Genomic DNA, 21,996 nt, shown 5'->3' on the forward strand with positions numbered 1-21,996 from the left:
GTTCTGGTAGTTCCTTCCCAGCTACACATGGGCTACTGTAATTCCAACAAGATATCTAGGTTCATGCAACACTTTTCTTGCTTTGTCTCCTTTTTCTTCACAGATTTATGGGCAATATTTTTGTGCCCTGGGGAAGTGGGAGTCTACTACTTAGGGGGCAGTGAGGGAAGGAAAAGCCTCTTTCTGTTTTCAGTACATAACCTCATTCTTGATTGTTGACAATTTGGAGCATATACATGAAAAGACTATTTTCTATTGGTTGTTGTTATGGAAATACCAATTTCTTTCTTTCTTTCTTTCTTTCTTTCTTTCTTTCTTTCTTTCTTTCTTTCTTTCTTTCTCTCTCTTTCTCTCTCTCTCTCTCTCTCTCTCTCTCTCTCTCTCTCTCTCTCTCTTTCTCTCTCTTTTCTTTTCTTTTTTTTTTTTTTTGAGACAGGGTTTCTCTGTGTAGTTTTGGTGCCTGTGCTGGATCTCACTCTGGACCAGGCTGGCCTAGAACTCACAGAGATCCGCCTGACTCTGCCTCCTGAGTGTGAGTGCTAGTGCTGGGATTAAAGGCAAGTGCCATCGCCGCCTGGTGCAAATACCAATTTCTTTTGCTTAATAATATGTCGCTCTCAAACTTATTGGGTTAAAATAGCAATGACCAAGTCTCCAATTGTTTCTGTGTGTCAAGTGTTCAGAGTAGGACACAGAGAGATTGACTGGTCTCTACAAAATTTACGACCTCACTGAAAGACTCAGAAATTAAAGTGATGATTTCATTCCTGCATAGCTTTGAATTGTTGGATGAAATACCTATTTGTGTCAATGGTAAGGAGCTTACTACTTGAGTGGGGCTTTATCTCATATGACACTGGAAGGTCAAGCCACTCATCTTTTGATATAGTTCTTAATACTTTATTATTAAAAATAGCCGGGCGGTGGTGGTGCACGCCTTTAATCCCAGCACTCGGGAGGCAGAGCCAGGCGGATCGCTGTGAGTTCGAGGCCAGCCTGGGCTACCAAGTGAGCTCCAGGAAAGGTGCAAAACTACGCAGAGAAACCCTGTCTCGAAAAACCAAAAAAAAAAAAAAAAAAAAAAATAACTATACTTTTATCCAAATTTCACTGTTTTCCCTATTCATTTTTCTTTTTTTTTCTCTACGATGCTGTATTGAAAGTCTCATTTGGCTCCTCTTAGTTCTTGATAGTTTCAAGACATGCTTTATTGTGATACTGGCTGAAGAAACAGTGGTTATGTATTTTGTCCAATGTTTTTCTCATGGTCAGACAAGGATTATTCATTTATAGGAGGTTTATATTGTTCTGATTTTAGATTTTTTATGAGTATGTGTGTGTGCCTGTGTGGGCCTATGTGAATCATTTGTGTGCACAGGCCACTGGAGGCCAGAGGGCATGGGATCCTCTGGAACTGGAGTTACAGGCACTTGTGAGCCCTGGCACCTGATGTGAGTACAGGGAATCAAACTCAGGTTCTCTGGAAGAACAACAGTAAGTGCTCTTAACAGCTGACCTATCTCTTGATCCCTGCTGGCTTATTTTTAATGAACTTATTCATGGTTGTCAGCCTACCAAAATGAAAGTATGTTGCCTTTTCATGATTGAAAAAACTCTGTCTGAAGGACAACATCCAAAAATGCTTAGTATACAAAGCTTTTCAGAAACTTTTTTCTTCAGTTGAAAGTTCTACCCTACAAATCACTTGAGCTCTAGCCTGAAATGGAATCTTAACAGTCTTACAATGTTATGACTTCCACCCAGGCATTCTTGGCTTGTTTTAATAGGTTCTGTTTTTCCTCAAGAGCATTCCTTTATACTGCTACACTTATTTCTCACCCAAATTCCCCCACTTCCCACCCTCCTATCCTATCTGTAACTAAGTTTCTCCAACTACTGTAACAGTGCAGGCATCAATTTATTCAAACGATGTTTATTGTATATTTTGTGACAGGCATCTTCTGGTTGAAGATATCTTAAAAAGACAAGATAAAGCCATTGCTCTAATCCAGCAAACATTTTAGTGGATCAGGAACACTGTCAATAGATCACATCGCCCTCTCTTTTGAAGGAGGCAGGAGTTGAGATTTAGTACAAAATACGGGAGTGAGGTACAGTATACTTTCAAGATTTCTGGAACCCCTTCTCTGGAAATACTACAAATGCAGGCTTGCTATCTGCCAGCCGTTCCTCTGTTACCTGAAGAGTCAGTCTTAGTTCTGGTGTCCAGTTCTTGCTTTGGCCTTAGTAGGCAAAATTATGGTTTCGGAATTAAAAACAAATCAGAATAGCATGTAAAAATAATAAAACCATTTGCCTCTATTGCTCACCCCTAATCTACCCATAAGAGAAGCAACTTTCAAACACGTTTGGAAAAACAGAGCACCAAGGCACTTCCCATTCGAGTCAGCCGTCATTAGAATGTCCTGTCTTAATTTCGGGGTAGTTGCCGTCTTTCCAACACAGGTAGGCCTCCTGGCTCGTCTTGAGTAGCACAGCCCGGGTGAAGCCACATAAGCAAAGAACCGGCGCGCGGAACTCGCCTAAGTCACAGGGAGCAGGGACACTCCTCTCCCAGAACAGGGCTTTAGGGCCGACTCTGCACACCAGCACCCAGCCCGCGCGCCTGCAGCACCTCGGGAGCAGAGCCAGGCGCCCGCCCCGCCCACTTCCGGGTTGTTGGCGCCGCGGCCGTCGCATGCGTGATGACGCCGAGGTCCCCCGCAGACCCCGGAAGTGCAGCTCGCAGCCGGTGGGGGCGCGGGTCCCGGAGAGAGCGCCGCGGCGGCCGCGCGGGGGAGTCGGCCCAGGCTGGAAGGCCACGCCTCCTCCCGCGCACCCCCTCAGCCGAGCCGCTGGGGGCAGAGCTCAGGTAGGGCCGCGCTGGCCGCCCCGCCGCCGCGGCGGGACCCTGCGGGCCGGCCGGGCCGGGTCTCGGGCGGGGAGCTGGCGCCGGTGCCTGGCCGTCCCCGGGCCCACGGCGGACCCGTGCCTCTGACCTGGGCCCGCGGTCTTGCGGAAGGGCTGCCTCCGCCCGCCCTCCAGGCCGGGGGGACACGTGCGTCCTGCGTGGCCAGCCTTGGGTCTGAGCCCACGAGGCTCCGGCTGTCACCACAGCCCTCAGACACAGTTAGGGACCCCCCACTCACTGTATCGCAGTGATCTGGTTGAAGTTGTTGTTAGCTGTTCGTTTTTAATGCAAAAAGTGTTCACTGCTAAAGCTGTGGCATGCATTTCGTGCCAACATTAGAGTGTGGTGATAAAGTGCCCTCAAAGCTTTCATCGTGTGAAACTGAGTAGGATGTATACACTCTTTTCTAAGTTACTTATATTTGGAAGCGGACTTTTCTCCCACATCCTGTACTTCTCGTTTTCCAAAGTGTCCGTCGTTTGGGGCAAGTAACTTTTGTCTACGTGTGTTTGGGCTGCATTTTAAAGACAAATAGCATTGTCCATTTTCCCCAAATCAAAAAAGTTGCAGAGGGAAAGTTCTGTGGTCTGGACCTACAACTGCCTTGTTTTATTTGTTTTTAAATAGGTGCAGTGTGGTGGTGCTCTCATCTTAAAGCTCATGGTTTGGTTTTGCCTTAAAGCACTGTCAAAAGTGTTCTGTTTCTCCTGGTTCTTTATCCTTTCTTGAGAGGGACAGATGCCCTTACTCATTCTGAAGCTGAATTAGAGCACTCCTTAGGTGCTAAATTCGGGTTTCAGTGGAAGTGCTGCGATGGAGCTTTCTGTAAACTTAACTTGTTTTAAACTAGGAGTCTGGTCCCTTTAACCAGTGAAGCTGGCCGGAATGGGTTTTTGTCTGTGACTGCAGCAGCAGTTGTAAATGGTAGAACAGTATCCAGGCCAAGAGGAAAGTAGGATTTATAAAGCTGTGAGCATCAACCTTTTCATTCATCTAGCTGTACTGATGAGCCACCTTAGGTAAGTCAGGTAATGTCCCATGTCCGGGGAAGACAGTAGTGAACAAGGTAGAGAGAAGTCTGGTGTCCTTTATTCTAGTGGGTGAAGAACAACAGTCCATAAGCAAATGCATGAAAACTAGTGAGGATCGTAAGGAAAAATAAAGCAAGTGGAGGGGGAGAGAATGATGTGAGTGCTGTTAGAGAAGGTGGCAGGCTCAGAAGTCTCTTTGTTAAGGGGGTAGTTGAGTAGAGGTCTGAATTAAGTGGGGGGCTGGACTTCAGTTATGGGGGTATGTTCAGGTGAGTACAATGACCGAGGTTGAAACACATTTGTTATCACTTGGAATAGTAAAGATGTAGGGCTTACCAGTTTGGAGAATGAATATTCAGTTATTTGTTATGTTCATGAAAGATCGTATTTATTTATCACCAACTTAGCTTTGCAAGAAGAATCTAGGGTCAGTCCACATTAAAGGTGTTTCCATGCTCTTTGTTGAGCTCAAACAAAATTACCAATATTTAGTCAGTTAGTGTAACACGTGTTGCCTTTGTTTTTGTTAAATTGAGTTTGTCCGATAGTGTCAATATTTAGTGAATACTTCTCCTCTGTGCCAACCTTACTTTCATTTACTTTATCACTATAGTAAGATGTACCCAACATAATACGTTTTAATAATTTCAAGTATTCCATTCAGTAACACAGCATGTGTTCACACTGTTGTGTGACCATCATTGCCGCTTGTCTTCAGTACTTTTCGTCTTTCCTAGCTGAAGCTCTGTACCTGTTAAATACTCACTCCTCTTTGCCAACTACCATTAGCCCCTAGCAACAATGCACCTTCTTCTGTGCCTGTGACCACTGTGGACACATCATATGAGTGTACTTACGCAGCATTTGTCCTTTTGTGACTGGCTTATTTAACTTAGAATAATGTCCCCAAGTTTCAACTATTATTGTATATGTCAGAATGTCCTTCCTTTAAAAGCTGAGTATAATAGTCACAGTATAAATGTATTCCTTTTTTACCTGTTTGTTTATCTGTGGACACCTGGGTTGCTTTTACTTTTTGGCTACTGTAAATGCTGTTGTTGTGTGTATAAACATGTTTGTCTTACTTGCATTTCTTCTGGTTATAGATTCATAAATGAAAATATTTCTTTACATGGTAATTTGGAATAGTTTGCATCTTGAATGTTCCTATCTTAAGGTTTGGTCCTCAGAGAAGTGACATGGAGAAAAGTAAGTCCTGGTTGGAAGTTTTAGACCATTGAGGGCATGACCTTGAAGAGGACAGTGGAGCCTTAGCCCCTTCCTCCTCCCTTTGCTTTTGCTTCTTGGCTAATAAATGAGCAGTTTGCTCTGCCTGTGCTCCTTTCTGCCCCCACCATAATGTGCTCCCTTCCACAGCTACAAAAGCCATAGGGCCAACCAAAGATGTATGAAACCTCTAAAACTGGGAGCCAAAGTAAAACTTTTCTCTTTATATGTTGATTACCTTCGCATTTGTTATAGTGATGGAAGCTGACTAACATGTAATTGTGTGTCTAAGGCTTTAAGGAATTGCCGTACTGTTTACCACAATGACTCCCTGGTTTTTCTTTCCTACCAGCAATGCACAGTATCCTAATTTCACCACAGTGTTGTGATTATTTCTCCACATTTTCACCAAACCTTTTAAAACAGTAATTGCCATTCTCGTAACTATATAGTACTATCTGTAGTTTTGATTCACAGTCCTATGATAATTGGTGATGTTAAGTATTTGTGTGTGTGCGTGTGCGTGTGCGTGTGTGTGTGTGTGTGTGTGTGTGTGTGTGTGTGTGTGTGTGTGTACTTTTTGGCCACATGTCTTTTTTGGAGTTTTTAGAATAGTTTTTTCAGTCCAGGCTGGCTTCAAACTCATGATGCTTCTGTCACAGCACACACATTTATCAGCTAGCAGGTGTGTAACCATACCCAGGTTTTTGGGGAAAGTGTGATACTAGGAATTGAACCAGTGCCTTATGCATGCTAGACAAATGTTACAGCACTGAGCTATGTCTCAAGCTTGTTCATTTAAGATCTGATTTTAATAAAACTTTTTGAGATTTAATTGATATTTTAAAGTATTGGGTTGCTTTTTAAGATGGCAAACTCCATATGTTTTCTTGCTTTTTAAGCCCAAAGTTCTACAATAGTAAAAACCCTCAAATGACTAGGCTAGTTATCTACAATCATCCCATGCTTAGAAATTAAATAGAAACAAAAGCAAAACTGTGAAGTCTCTTTGTACAGTGAACAAAACTTTCAGTATCAGATTGTGATGAAAACAGCCCAGAGACACCAAAGATCTCCCTGCTTCACTTTGTTGTTTTATTCTCTAATTGAAAGGAAGAGGATGTATTGATTGGCTGGTTGTACCTGTGAAGTAGATCTTTTTTGTTTGCTAGCTGAGAAGAGAAGGAAATAGAAGGCAAAATGATGAAGAGTAAAGATATGTTGGGTAGCAATAAAACAGTCTGATGTGGTTAGGAGGACGGTGACAAAGGGGATCAGTAATAATAGACAGGGAGCTCCATGACTGCCAGGTCAGAGAGGACCCAACAACCATTAATGAGAATGATAAAGATTCACAGATTGGAATGGGATGGGGAAGAGGGTGAGAGAGTGCAAATCCCCAATCACTTCTCAGCTTGTGGTTCTGAAGTAAAACTCTGAGTAATCCAGGGAGACCTGCTCTATATCAAGAACTATGTTTCAATTTATGTGGTTCAATAGTCATTGTTTGGAAAGTATGAGCTATGTGTAGTCCTGCAGAATAAGCTAAGTTCTTGAGAATATGTTTTTGTTTTTTTTTTTGACAGAGATTTAGTTGAGTACAAACCCCCTCCCCCCAGGCTCTTATTATATAACTTTGGCTGGCCTGGAATTTGCCATGTAGATCAGGCTGGTCTCAGACTCAAGAGATCCACCTGCTTCTGCCTCCCAAAAGGTGATATTAAAGAGAGGCGCCACCATTGTTGGCTATTAAAATATTCTTATATGTAATTTTTAAAATGGAAAGAAAGATCTTACTGAAGAATGACTGAATGTCCACTAGGTTACAGTAACAATTTTTTAAAAAAAATTTTGCTATTGGATTTTTTTGTATGCAAGCATCATTTGTTAAATACTTTGGGGATAGTATACTTCTCAACTCTTTTGGTTATAAAGCTCATTTAAATCAACATTTTTCTGTAGTTTAAGTAATGAATGAAAAAATTATGCCATAATTTTTGTTACCATTCTTCTGCTAACTGAAATTTATTAACTTGCTCCATCTGAGGTGACAGATGAGTAACTTGGCTAAGGCTTTGCAGCTGACTTACAAACAAGTTAGAGATAGCAGTACTGCATTGGTTTCTCTGTATCGTTGTCCCCCCCCTTTTTGGAGGTACTTTTGTTTGCAATATATGCAATAATTTTTGTTTCAGAGAAAATATTACTGTCAGGAGAGATTACCAGAGCAACAGCATTTATTGTATGTACAGTTCTTCATAACAGGTTTATATTTGGTTTAAGCATAGTATCAAGTGATCATGAATTCAGTCTTGATTTGTTCAGAGGTTATGGGGTGATAATAAAACTTGGAGTGTGAATTGGGACCTCTTTAATAGATCCTTAGAACAATGATTACAACCAGTACCCAACAGTGTAAATATAAACCATTGTGGGAGATAGGTAGCATTCTTAGGCTCAGATCATGAATCTTTAGGAATGTCTGAATGTTTACATGACATAGGAAGATACAGCATGAGCTATAAGTGAAGGGATTTGGAGGACCTATACAGGTATATAGATAAGAAAGACCTGAGACCATGAAATAATACTACATTTAAAAAAATTATTCATTTATGCCAACTAGTTTGAGGAAGTATTGATACTTTCACAGATAAAACAGAGTCATGGTTCAATTTTTGCAAGTCAGTTTTGGAAAATACTTCTGACTTTATTCTACTTTGGGATACAATTATTAATCTCTTGGGTCATTAGGGTTTTTTTTTTTTATCACAAATGTTTATTTTTATTTTATTTTATTTTTTGGTTTTTCGAGACAGGGTTTCTCTGTGTAGCTTTGCGCCTTTCCTGGGACTCACTTGGTAGCCCAGGCTGGCCTCGAACTCAAAGAGATACGCCTGCCTCTGCCTCCCGAGTGCTGGGATTAAAAAATATGTTTATTTTTATCCTAAATATTGCTCAGCTATGTAGGAGAATACTAGACTAATATGTTCTATAATACTCCATAGAGCACATGTCTGTGGGCCCAGCTACTCAGGAGGATGAGTCAAGAAGCTTAGCAATTTAGTGAGTCTCTCTCAAAATAAGATAGTTTCCAAAAAGGGAAGGGGATGCAGCTTGGCAATAGACCATTTCCTTAATATTATGAGGCCCTGGTATTAGTTGCGGGTACTACAACAAACAGAAGTCTATATAGGACAGAGTTTAAAAGGAACCTTAGGATATATTCCTATCTAATTTAAGTAAAGATCCATGATTTTGATCTCAAAATAAGAAGTCCCCACTACAGGAGGCTTGCATTCTGTATGGTAGTTGGGGGACAGGTTACATCTCCTGGCAATGAACCCTGTCTTCCCGTTGGTTGCTCTTCTGCTGTTGAGACCATGGCTGTTGATGACCACAGGCTCTCACTACCTGCTTTTACTGCTAATTCCCCGATGTTTATAGGCATTTGACATTTTGATTCCCATACCATACAAATTTCAGAGTGACTACCGTTTGCTTTCTGTTTCTGTGGTTATGCCACACCTTTTCTTGCTTCTTTCCAGATACTTTCCGTGTTTGGATTTGACACTGGGTGCAGACACTGCTCTGAGCATGAAAGCTTATTGTCTCGACTAGATTTATGTGTCTCTTGGTCTCCAGTGTCTCCTGTTTTCTTTGTCAGGATCATGGTCTTTCCTATGAGTTGAATTCTGGTCTGAAGTCTAGGTTTTGTTCTAGGACCAACAAAATTGATTTTGCTGGTGGCTATGTGGATCTTTTCACTCTAGCATCAGAGCATTTTTTTTTTTTAAAGTCCATTTCCTACTCTTACAGAGTTATTGAGTACTTTTTTATATATGATCAGTATATATAGAAGTCAGTTTGTATGATGTGTTTGACAGGTGCTTTTGATTAGAGTATTATTTAGAACCAGGAATTTATTCTTTTGAGACTGAGTGGTGGTGGTGGTGAAAATTTTATGTGCATCAGGAATACTACAAGAACTACTAAGACACTGGATAGTTCTGTTTTATCATTGAAAATAAACTACTTAAAACAAGCTTATTTATTCTAAATATTTTTCTTAACAAGAAACTTGTATAATTTTATCAAAACAAGCATATGTGTTTGTGTTTTTAACTGTTTTAATTAAAATGTAAGGTTTCTTACTACCATTTTCATTATTTTTCTCTTTTCTTAAAATGAATAAAGATTCTCAGCTAGGTCAACTCATTACTGAAAAATACCAAATTATATACTAATTTTTTATTGTTTGTTTTGAAATCTAAAGGATGTTAAAGATACCATTTCTGTTTTAGCAAATCTGAAGGAGGCTTCTTCCTTGCATGGAACATAAATTACTGTTGAATTGGAAAATCACTAGGCAATTCAGTGCTGATGAGAACTAATGAATCTGGAAGCCTAAGTGACATTCACTAGTTCATTAAGGATTTAAATATATGTTGCCTATTGCTGTGTAATAAATTATCCCCAAATTTAGCAGCTTGAAGCAAAAGCCTGTATCATCTCACACAGCTTCTCAGTGTCAGAAACTTAGGAACCTTTTGGCTGGGAAGCTCTGAATTAGAAGCTCTGATGAAATTAAGATGTCAGCCGGGGCTGCTTTTGTATATAATTTGGGTCTGTAGGATCTACTCTGAGCTCACTCATGTGGCTATTGGCTGGAAGCCTCACTTAACATGTGTGGTTCTTGATAGGCCTGGTCATAATATGGCTTTCCCAAGCCTAGTCAATTGAGGAAGTGAAGAGGAGAAGCGGGAGAGGAGGAGGGGTGAGAGAGAGGGGGGGGGGCGAGGGAAGGAGCAATGGATGGATATAGGGAGGGAATGCCCCTAATGAACACCATGATTTTTTGTAACATAAATCAAGATATTATGCTATTACTCTGTCTGCTATTGGTTACACAAGCCAAATCTTATATGGTGTTGGAGGTTATGACTCTTAGGGGTTAGGTCTCATCAGGGGACATTTGGGAGGATACCACTGCCCGGCCCCTGATGGTTCACATGAAAGGATGATAAACAACGCTGGTCGCTGTGCTGGTTACCGTGTGGAAAGGTCATGGTCATGACAGAACCCAGTGCTAGTTTTTAGATCTTTATTAAGTGGGAAAAGGGGGAGGGGAAAGAAGGGAGCCAGGCTTGGAGAGAGAGAAAGGTGGGGGGAGGGAGGGAGCAGAGCAGAGAACAGAAAGAGATGCAGATTGCATGACCACACTGTGCATACATAGTCGCCAGTGCCCCTTGATGACATAAGAGACAAGACCCCAAGCTGCGCCTGTGCAGGAGTGAGGGCAGGGTCCTAACAGCATGTCTGTCCCATATACAGAGAACCTTCACCACTTCTTGGGCCCCCGTTTGTCTCATCTGATTATTAAAGCACTTCAAATCAAGAGTCTCATTATAAAATATCAAATTCAGGCGTGAATGACACCAGTTGGAATTTTAGTTCCTTATGTACAGCTTTTTGATTATAAGTCTTTTTCGCTTGCTTTCTGACAGCCAACATACAGTGGAGGGGATGGATAGAATAACAGCTTGTTTTTTCCTTGGGTCTTCAACAAATTTTAAGTCACATTTTATTTGTGTGTGTGTGTGTGTGTGTGTGTGTGTGTGTGTGTGTGTGTGTGTGTGTGTACCTTCTACATTGTGTGGATGTCAATGGAAGGAAGTTAGGGGACAACTTGGAATCTTTTCTCCTTTCACCCTGTAGACACCAAGAATTGAACTCAGGTCACAGGTATGGTGGTGGACATTTTTACCTACTCAGCAGTCTTGCCAGCCCATGTGTTTGGGTCTTAATTTGTAAAGGTTACTAAGTGGTAACAAGCAAAGGACAACACATTATAAGAAATGTTGCCCACCATTCCTCCAAGAAATGAGAGGCATGCTTCCCTATGCATGGTTACAGGAGAAATACCAAGTTTTGGTCTCCAACCAGAGCCAGGAGTAAAGAAGTGTTGAGAACCACATCTGTTATTGGGGTAGCCTCTGGCAAGGCAAGGAACAGACCAAACTGCTAAGGAGTGTTAAGTTTGAGTAGTTCTGGTGTGCTTTGGACTGGAGGACTGATCTTTAGCTGACAGTATCTCATCCTGAGATGTTTAGGGCCAGAGAAACTTTAACTTGATATGTGTAAGTTAGAGAGGTAGTTGGAGGTATAAATGGGATTGGTGTGATCGTAGGCAAGTAGAAATTAACTGGCCCTGGGAGGAACAATCTCCCTCAGAGTCAGTAACATCCCGTTTTCAAAACTCCACAAATATAGAAAGAAATAAGATGTTGTTAATATAGTTGGCACTGTGATGAATGGATGGTAGATAAATAAATACGACACCTAACAAAACGCAGGACACTGCTGCAAGCACTCTTGTTCAGATGGAGGAGAGTAGGGAGAATACAGAGTCGTCTCTGGTTCCTAGCAGTTCTGAAACTGATGGACACATAGGATTCTTAGGGTTGGGATATGACTTGAAAAACACTGTGACTGACTTACAAAACAACAGAAATTTATTGCTCACAGAAGTGGACAATATATTTAATACAGTTAACTTACCATCATAATTTATAGACCACTGTGAACTGCAGTGTAAAGGTGGTTTTCCTCAATGGTGTGACTGACTGGAGCCATAGCTTACTAAAAGCATTCCAAGCCTTGTGAGTAATTTCTGTGGTTTTCCGTTCCAACCTTTTATGTTGGTGTGTGTGTGTGTGTGTGTGTGTGTGTGTGTGTGTGTGTGTGTGTGTGTTAGAGACTAGGCATTTTAGGTGTGTAGTTTCTTAGTCTGCTTACTGTTAGTATTTTTTTCTTTCTTTCTTTCTTTTCTTTTTCTTTCTTTTTTTTTTTTTTTTTGGTGGGGCAGTCCAAAGTTCTTTTCATGGTTATATTTTCTCTTTTAAGTATCAAATATCTTGTGAATTCTGTTAAGATACGTTGTGTTGTGTAATATTATTTTAACTGTGTAAAAGTGTGTTACATTTGTTTCTGCTGCTTTTGTTAATGATGCAAAGATGTGTTACATTTGTTTGATTAAATAAAATTAACCTGGGGTCAGGAGGCTGAGTAGCAACTAGCTGACAGGAAGTGGTAGTGAGGAACTGAGTGGAGAGAGGGTTCTTAAGTGGGGCCTGAGCAGGATGGCCTCTTTTTTGAAGACTTGAGCAAGGAAAGAAGGTAACTATTTGCTATTCAGCCTCTCTGAGCTAGGAGGATTTCACCTTGACCTTTGAATCCCGAGTTCTATAGAAGGATAGAGACTTAGATAAAGTTTCCTCTAGCGGCCATGATAGAACTGGTACCTAACTGCTGCTGGTAGCTGCCAAGTGGCAGTTACCAATTGGGAGAACAGTTGCTTAAGATGCAGCCACTGTATTGAATGAAAAACAACGCAATTGCTTTAGAAAGAAGCTACATGCAAGCAATTTATTGAAATAAATTGTATGTTGGGCTCTTGCTAAGCTTACTGGGAACCATGAACTTAAGGGTCCTAGAAGTTGTGCTGCTGATGTATCTGTGGTGTGCATGCTTGTGTGTTTCCATGTTTACTTGTGTGGCTGCATATCCATGTGCAGGTGCATGTGCATGTGGATGTCAGGCAGAAGACTGGCTTTCTTGAACCCAGAGTTCACTGATACAGCTAATTTAGCTAGCTAGACTTGCTCCACCAATTCCCAGCCTTTGCTGCTTGAGGACCTGAATTACAGGCAGGCGGCCAGCCTGACTCACATTTTCATGGCTGCTTGAGATCCCAGTTGCAGGGCTTTTGTGTGCATGGCAAGTGCTCTGCCCACTGAGCCTTCTTCCTAACTCTTAGGCCTTGATTTGAGTGGATGAATACCAGTCCTGAGTGCTACACACTCATCCTGTCCAAAGCAACTTGACAGACCTCACAGACAGTGGATCCTAGTCACTGACTGATGCCAACAGGTGCAGTATTATATTCCAGGCCATGAGTTTGCAGGGCCTACCTTAAGGCCTTTCATCTGACTGGTATTGTCAGATACTACCTTAGTTGTAGTTGCTATAAATTTTTTTAGTTAGCTTAAAAATATGCATGTATGTATGTGTACATGTATATGCATGTGTGAGTGTCGATGCATGTTTGCCTTAGCATGTATGTGGAGGAGGTCAGAAGGCAACTTTCAGAAATTGGTTCTTGCTTTCTATGTTTTAACTGCAGTTTATCTTGTACTTCATACCTCAGGCTGGCTGGTCCTTCCTCTGGCCAATTTTCCTGTCTTGATCTCCAGCTTATGGTAAGGAATGGCAGATGGAGGCTAGCATATCTAACTTTTTAGGTTGGTTTTAGGGGTAGCTACTGAGCCATGTCTCTGGCCCCCAAGGCTTTAGAGTTACATGTCAGCTCCATCTTTGGTTCATGTGGTTTTAGTCATGTCTAAGATTTGATCTCCTCAAAAGACAGCAATTTTACCTCAGTTTCTTTTATGGAGTGAACTTCTAGTACATTTTATTTTGTGTGTTCTTTTAGGTGCACAGCAAATTTAAGTGGAAAACACAGAGAGCTCTCATTTTTCTACCCTCTTTGTGCACACAGTGTGTCCTTTGTCAGTATTCTTTGTCTCACCTACCTAGGCATAAAATCCCTACTAAAAAAGCTGCCTGTGCTACATTTGCTACAATCAGTGTACCTGCACCAGTACATCATCACCATGTCTATAGTTTACACTGGTGCACACTCATGTTCTGCATTCTGACGTTTTAAAAACATTTGAGATTATAATTACATTTCTACCACCTCTTTCCTCCTCCTAAACCTTCCATATAACCCCTCCATTCTCTCCTTTAAATTCATGGCCTCCCCCCCTTTTTTAACCTATTTTTATCTGATGTGTGTATGTATTTGTGTAGATGTATATATTTCTATATAAATTGTTGAGTCCATATAATGTTAACTGTGTGCATGGTTTCAGGGCTGTTTAGCACTGGACAACAAATTGGTATTTGCTTCCTTGGGGAAGATCACTTTCCTTCTTCCAACTTTCCTCAGTTGCCTGTAGAGTTGAGACCCCATAACCCCCGACCCCTGAAATTGCTTTGGCATGTTCATCAGTGTCTTCTTTGGTTAGCTCACTATATTGGAGAGAATTGACAGAGGAGTATCTTCTGACATTATGATGATACACAGCCTCATAGTCAAGTATCTGATCATCTGGCTCTTACAATCTTTCCATACACTCCTGCACTTTGTTTCCTCAGCCTCAGGTGCAGGAGTTGTTTTGTAGATGTATCCATTGGGACCGGCTCCACAACTCTACATTTTGATTGGTGGTGGTTTTCTGTAGTGGTCTCCATCTGTTGCAAAGAGAAGTTTCCTTGATTATATCTGTGGATATAAGGACAAATGTTTATATATTGTTAGGGGTTGTGCTCACTTAGCATATTAGTGGTTGTTGGTTCTTCCTTAGTAACTATGACTCCATTAACACTGGGTAGTTAGCTAGGTTTCCAGCACCAGGCATGGTCTCCCTGTTATCGAAAGGGTTTTAAGTTCAGTTAAAGAGCTGTTGTTTACCACCAAGGTATGTGTTAACACTGCTGCACCCTTAGGTTAACATTTATGCTGGGGTTCTTGATGTGGTTCATAGATGTCATAGATAGTTAGGACTGTTTGTTGCTTCCTTTCTTTGGAAGCTTGGATGTCGCTTTCTGGTGTTATGAAAGCTAGTCCTTGGGAGAAGAAGCATTGAGATCAGATTCAGCTCAGGGTCCTTTGGGCCCTGTGTCTGAAGTACATAGTGTCTTCAGCAGTAGAGACTTACCTTCTACCTTTGGGGATATCCAAAGGCAACAGCAGTAGACTATATGTTTTGGGGATGTCTAGGACAGCCCTGGCCGATAACTCAGAAGAGGACTTCTCATGTTGGGTTTTGGGTTTTTGTTAGGTGGTCTTTGGCTCTTGTAGGGAACACTGTCAGCTCAGATGAGAAAAGTTCATTAAGCTACATATGTATATTTATATACTGTTTAAGATTTAATACTTAATAGTATGATCCCTTTTGACTTTTCAGACATCCTTATTGTTATTTTACCCATATCCCTCTGTATTTTCCTCCCCCTGGTTCCTTAAGGAGTCTCCCCCTTTTCCAGTTTTCCCTATGAGATCATATGTATCCTGCTACTCCCTTTTACCCTCCTCCCACTTCCTTCTGTATTTACCTCTAAGGGTTTTGACCAATATATGCCATCCATTCATCCTAGTGTCATTCAGAATAATGTAGATTACTGTTCTGCACCAGTTTGTCTGTCCCGCCCTCCAGCTGCTAGCAACCAGGTATCGATTTTCTATTGTCGTAGTTCCTCATTTTCTAGAATATCATACAGTTGAATCAATACAGTGTGTAGCTTCTGTAGATTTTCTTCTTTCTTTGGACTTTTCAAGTTTAAGCTTCCTTCTTCTGTGTCTTTTCATGGCATGATGGTTTTTGCAATCCATTTTCTGTTGAGGTGATAGGTATAGCCTAGGTAAATGATAAACATAGGGAGAAATGTATGTGCTTATAGTTGTAGAGTCTGAGAAGTCCTGATAAAAGCCTCATTGCTGCATCAGAACATTTCAGAAGGGCAGGAGAAGCATGCCCACACAGGACCCAGAGAACTTAACAAGCCTATTGTTACTAATTCCTCTGGTAATCAATTCATGAGGCTCTCTTTTCATGACCTAATCATTCTTTAAATGTCCCACCTCTTAATACTGTTGAATATTAAATTTCTTTTTCCCTTTTTTCATATTTTTTCTGTGGTGATATGTTGTTTCCCCTAAAATATTTTGTACCCTAATAAAACTTATCTGGGGTCAGAGAACAGAACGGCCACTAGATTAGACATAGCGTCCAGACAGTGGTGGCACACACACCTTTAATACTATCACTTGGGAGACAGAGATCCATCTGGATCTCTGTGAATTCAAGGCCACCCTGGAAACAGCCAGGCATGGTGACTCATGCCATTAATCCCAGGAAGTGATGACAGGAAGCAGAAAGGTGTATAAGGCATGAGGACCAGGAACTAAAGGCTTTTAGGCTTTTAGGTTTTTAGCAGCAGTTGAGCTGAGATACATTTGGATGAGGGCTCAGAGGCTTCCAGTTTGAGGAAACAGGATTGACTGAGAAGTTGGCAAGGTGAGGTAGCTGTGGCTTGTTCTGCTTCTCTGATCTTCCAGCTAAGTTTTATTAGGGTACACAATATTTTGGGGGACACAATATATCACCACATTTTCCCTTTTATTGAAAATAGTCTTTTCCATACAATATATCCTCATTATGTTTTCTCCTCCCTCTACTCCTCGCAGTTCCTCCTCACTCTTCCCCTCCCCTCCAGATCCACTGCCTTTCTGTCTCTCATTGGAAAACAACAGGCTTCTAAGAGATAACAACCGAACACGACAATATAGAATATAATAAGATGAAGCAAAATATAACATATTGAAGTTGGACATGGCAACCCAACAAGAGGGAAAGAGTCCCAGGAGCAGGTACAAGAGTCAGAGATCCACTCATTCTTACAGTCAGGAGTCCCATAAAAATACTGAGCTAATAGTTATATACACAGAGAACCTGGTGCAGGCCCTTGTATGCCCTGTGTTTGCTCATAATGTGCCTTGCTTAGTTGATTCAGAGGGCCTTGTTCTCCTGGTGTTCTCCATCTTTTCTGGCTCTTATGCTTTTTCTGTTGTCTTTCCCATGGGACTCCCTGAGCTCTGAGGGGAGGGATTTGATGGAGACGTCCCATTTAGACTTGCTGTCTGTGTAATGTCTGGCTGTGGGTCTCTGCATCTGTTTCCATATGCTGCCAGAGGAAGCCTTTCTGATGATGACTGGATAAGGTACTGATCTATGAGTATAGCAGAATATCATTAGAAGTCATTAAAATTTTTTTTGACCAGTAGTATTTAGATTTACCCTAGGTCTCTGGACTGTCTTGCTTCTGGTTCTTACCCAAGCAGTGTGAGGTATGGGTTCTATCTCATGGACTGGGCCTGAGGTCAAACCAGATATTGGCTGGCTATTCCCACAAGTTCTGTGCCACCATTGTCCAAGCACATTTTGTAAGCAGGACAGATTGTAGGTCAAAGGTTTTGTGGCTGGGTTGGTGTCATGTTTCTCTTTCAGTAGCCTTCAGAGTACCTTCCTGCACCAAAGAGACTTGAACAAAGGGGGGAGGGCTTCCTGAAGGCACCATAACTTCTCCATGTTCAATGAGGTGTGTGGATGTTGTTCTTGGCAATAGGGTCCTGGATGTCAGTTTGCAGAGAGCAACATTTTATTTTAGCACCTCCTTGGCCAGCAACTCAATTAAATGTAACCTAGTCCTGCCACTGGAAGCCTTGCCTGGCTACAAGAGAATGCCAGTTCAGACTTCCTAATAATCCTCATTACTAGGAGTCCACATTAGGATCACCTTCACTAGGATTCCTCCATAGGTTTCCACACCTCAAATACCTCCTCGTACTTCCAGCCATCTCTCCCTACACCCTCCTTCTCCACCAGATCTCCCCCTACACCTGATCCTCATGTTCTTTCCCGTACTTGTTCGAAGTCTGCCCATTAAATTTCCCCTCCCAGGGAGATCCCTGTGTGCCCCCTCCCCCTTTACCTAACATCTCTGGATCTACTGATTATAGTTTGGTTATCATTTACTTAATGGCTAATATCCCATTGTAAGTGGATACATGTCATATTTGTCTGTGTTTGGGTTACCTCATTCAGAATTTTTTTCTAATTCTATCCATTTACCTGCAAATTTCATGATGTCATTAAAAAACATTTTTTATTTTATGTTTATTGATGTTTTGCCTGCATGTATGTCTGTATGAGGGTATTGGATCCCCTGGAACAGGAGTTACAGACAGTTGTGAGTGCTGGGAATTGAACCCAGGCCATTTGGAAGAACAGCCAGTGCTCTCAATTGCTGAGCCATCTCTCCAGTTTCCATGCCATTTTTTTTAGACAGCTGAATAATACTCCATTGTGTAAATGTACCACATTTTCTCAATCCATTCTTCTGTTGAGGGACATCTAAGCTGTTTCCATCTTCTGGCTATTATGAGTTGAGCAGCAAATGAACATGATTGAGCAGGTAGGTGTCCTTGTGGTAGGATGGAGTATTCTTTGGGTGTATACCCAGGAATGGTACAACTGGGTCTTCAAGTAGATTGATTCCCAGCTTTCTCAGGAGCTGTTGTATTGATTTCCATAGTGACTGTACAAGTTTGTACTACCACCAAAGTGGAGGAGTGTTCGTTCCCCTTGTTTCACATCCTTACCAGCATGAGCTGTAACTTATGTTATTGATCTTAGCCATTCTGACAGGTTTAAGATTGAATTTCAGAGTGGTTTTGATTTGCATTTCCCTGTTGTCTAAGGATGTTGAACATTTCTTAAAGTGTTTCTCATCCATTGAAGATTCCTCTATTGAGAATTTCCTATTTAGATCTCTTCTCCATTTTTTAATTGGTTTATTTGGTTTGTTGATATCTAGTTTCTTGAGTTCTTTATATATTTTAGATATTAGTCCTCTATCAGATGTGGAGTTGGTGGAAATCTTTTCCCATTCTGTAGGCTGCCATTTTCTCTGATTGACAGTGTCCTTTGCCTTACAGAAACTTTTAGCTTCATGAGGCCCCATTTATTAATTGTTGATCTTAGTGCCTGTGATAGTGGTGTTTTGTTCAGAAAGCCATCTCCTTTGCCAATGAGTTCAAGGCTATTCCTCACTTTCTGCTCTATCAGGTTCAGTATATCTGGTTTTATGTGGAGGTCTTTGGCCCAGTTGGACTTGAGTTTTGTGCAGGGTGATGAATATGGATCTATTTGCATTCTTTTACGTGAAGACATCAAGTCTGACCAGCACCATTTGTTGAAGACGCTGTTTTTTTTTTTTTTTCCAGTGCATATTTCTGGCTTCTTTATCGAAAATCAGATATCCATATGTATGTGGATTTATGTCTGGGTCTTTGATTCAATTCTCTTAATCAACATGTCTGTTTTTATGCCAATACTATGCATTTTTTTTTATTACTATAGCTCTGTAGTACAACTTGAAATCAGGAATAGTGGGACCTACAGCAGTTCTTTTGTTGTTCAGGATTGTTTTAACTATCCTGAGTTTTTTGTTTTTCCACATGAAGTTGAGAATTGTTTTTTTAAGGTCTGCAAAGTATTGTGTTGAAATTTTGATGGGGATTGTGTTGAATCTGTAGATTACTTTTGGTAGGATGGCCATTTTTACTATGTTAATTCTACTGATTCATGAGCATGGTAGATCTTTCCATCTTTTGATATCTTGTAGAATATTATTTTAAGATGTGTTACATTTGTTTATGCTCTGGCACATTTGTTTTAATGATGCAAAGATGTGTTGTATTCTTTTATGTTACATTTGTTTAACTCTGTAAAGCTGTGTTATTGTGCCTGTGTAAGACACCTGATGGTCTGATAAAGAGCTGAACAGCCAATAGCAAGGCAAGAGAAAGGGTAGGCAGGGCTGGCAGGCAGAGAGAATAAATGGAAGGAGAAATCTGGGAGAAGAAGAAAGAGCAAGAGAACAAGGAAAAGAGGAGGATACTAGGGGCCAGCCACTCAGCCACACAGCCAGCCATGGAGTAAGAGTGAAAGTAAGATATACAGAAGTAAGAAAAGCCTAGAAGTAAAAAGGCCCAGAGAGAGGCAAAAGGTAGATGGGATAATTTAAAGTTAAGAAAAGCTGGCAAGAAATAAGCCAAGCTAAGGTTGGGCATTTATTTATTTATTTATTTATTTATTTATTTATTTATTTATTTATTTATTTATTTAAAGATTTGTTACATATAAGTGCAGGTCTCATTATAGATGGTTGTGAGCCACCATGTGTTTGCTGGGAAACCGAACTCAGGACCTCTGGAAGAACAGCCAGTGCTCTTAACCTCTGAGCCATCACTCCAGTCTAAAATTTTTCTCCTTTCTTTTCTTCTCCAAAACAGGATTTCTCTGTGTACCTTTTTGCTTTTCCTGGAATTACTCTGTAGCCCAGGCTGGCCTCAAATTCACAGAGATCTGCCTGCCTCTGCCTCCCAAGTTCTGGGATTAAAGGCATGTGCCATCACTGCCCGGCAGGCTTTTTTATAAGTAATAGTAAGACTCCATGGATTTATTTGGGAGCTGGGTGGTGGGCCCCCCAAAAGAGCAAAACCAATGAACAAAAATATCTTCTTCAGTTTCTTCAAAGAGTTCATGTTTTTAATCATCTACATCTTTCACTTGCTTGGTTGGAATTACCCAAAATATTTTATAGTATTTGAGGTCATTATGAAAGATGTTATTTCCTTGATTTCTTCCCAGTTCATTTGTCATTTGTAGAGAGGAGGGCTACTCATTATTATTGTTATATTCAGTTACTTTGCTGAAAGTGTTTATCAGCTGTAGGAGTTCCCTGATGGAATTTTTTAGGGTCACATATTTATACTATCGTATCATTTGCAGATAATGATACTTCTGCTTCTTTCTTTCTTTCTTTCTTTCTTTCTTTCTTTCTTTCTTTCTTTCTTTCTTTCTTTCTTTCTTTCTTTCTTTCTTTCTTTCTTTCTTTCTTTCTTTCTTTCTTTCTTTCTTTCTTCCTCCTTCCCTCCCTCCCTCCCTCCCTCCCTCCCTCCCTCCCTCCCTCCCTCTCTCTCTCTCTCTCTCTCTTTCTTATTTATATCCCCTTAATCTCCATCCGTTGTCTTATTGCTCTAGCTAAGACTTCAAGTACTATATTGCATAGATATGGAGATAGTGGACAGCCTTCCTGTTCCTGATTTTAGTGGAAGTGCTTTAAGTTTCTCTCCATTTAATTTGATGTTGGCTATAGGCTTGCTGTAAATTGTCTTTATTATGTTTAGGTGTGTCCTTTTTATCTCTAATCTCTTCAAGACTTTTTATCATGAAGAGGTGTTGGATTTTGTCAGAGGAGACTTTTCTGCATCTAATGAGATGATCTTGTATTTTTTTTCTTTCAGTTTGCTTATGTAGTGGATTACATTTACTGATTTTCTTGTATTGAACCATCCCTGCATCTCTGGGTTGAAGACTGCTTGTTTATTGAGGATAGTCTTTTTGATGTGTTCTTGGATACAGTTTGCAAGTATTTTGATTGAGTATTTTTGAGTCAATGTTCATGAGAGTAATTGGTCTGTAAAATTCTTTGTTGGGTCGTTTTGTGGTTTCGGTATCAGGGTGACTGTTGTCTCATAAAATGAACAGGACAATGTTCCTTCTGTTTCTATTTTGTGGAACAATTTGAGGAGTGTTAGCATCAGCTCTTCTTTGAAAGTCTGGTAGAATTCTGCACTAAAACTATCTGGCTTTGGGCCTTTTTTGGTTGGGAGACTTTTAATGACTGGTTCTGATTCACTAGGGGTTATAGACCTAATACAATTGTTTGTCTGATCATGGCTTAACTTTGGTAAGTGGTACCTATCAAGACAATTATTCATTTCTTTCAGACTTTCCAATTTGGTAAAGTTCAGATTTTCAAAGTATGTTGTTAAGGTTCTCTGGATTTCCTCAGTGTCTGTTGTTATGTCCCACTCTTTATTTCTGATTTTGTTTATTTGCATATTCTCTCTCAACCTTTTAGTTTCAATAGGGTTTTTCTAGCTTTTCTCCAAGAACCAATTGTTTCATTGATTGTTTGTATTATTCTCTTTGTTTCTATTGCTTTGTTTCAGCCCTCAGTTTGCTTATTTCTTGCTGTCTACTCCTCTTCTGTTTGCTTGCTTTTTGTTCTAGAGCTTTCAGGTGTGCTGTTAAGCTGCTAGTATGAGATAACTTTATTTTTTAGTGTATG

At 40.7% G+C, this 21,996-nt stretch overlaps 1 protein-coding gene across 12 annotated transcripts in view; it reads left to right on the forward strand.

Annotated features, from left to right (window-relative positions):
• Positions 1-2,709: 2,709 nt before the first annotated feature.
• Arb2a (ARB2 cotranscriptional regulator A) overlaps positions 2,710-21,996 on the forward strand; it is a 448,678-nt gene continuing 429,391 nt past the window's right edge. For 4 of the 12 annotated variants that reach the window (XM_076552007.1, XM_076552001.1, XM_076552003.1 and 1 more), the window contains exon 1: positions 2,714-2,872. The gene's annotated coding sequence lies outside the window, so the exon portion shown is untranslated. Of the gene's footprint in view, positions 2,873-21,996 lie in introns of all 12 variants that reach the window. The other 8 variants (XM_076552005.1, XM_076552006.1, XM_076552009.1 and 5 more) reach the window with 5 other exon arrangements.

Source organism: Peromyscus maniculatus, chromosome 15 (assembly GCF_049852395.1).
Source record: "Peromyscus maniculatus bairdii isolate BWxNUB_F1_BW_parent chromosome 15, HU_Pman_BW_mat_3.1, whole genome shotgun sequence".
Lineage (NCBI taxonomy): Eukaryota > Metazoa > Chordata > Mammalia > Rodentia > Cricetidae > Peromyscus > Peromyscus maniculatus.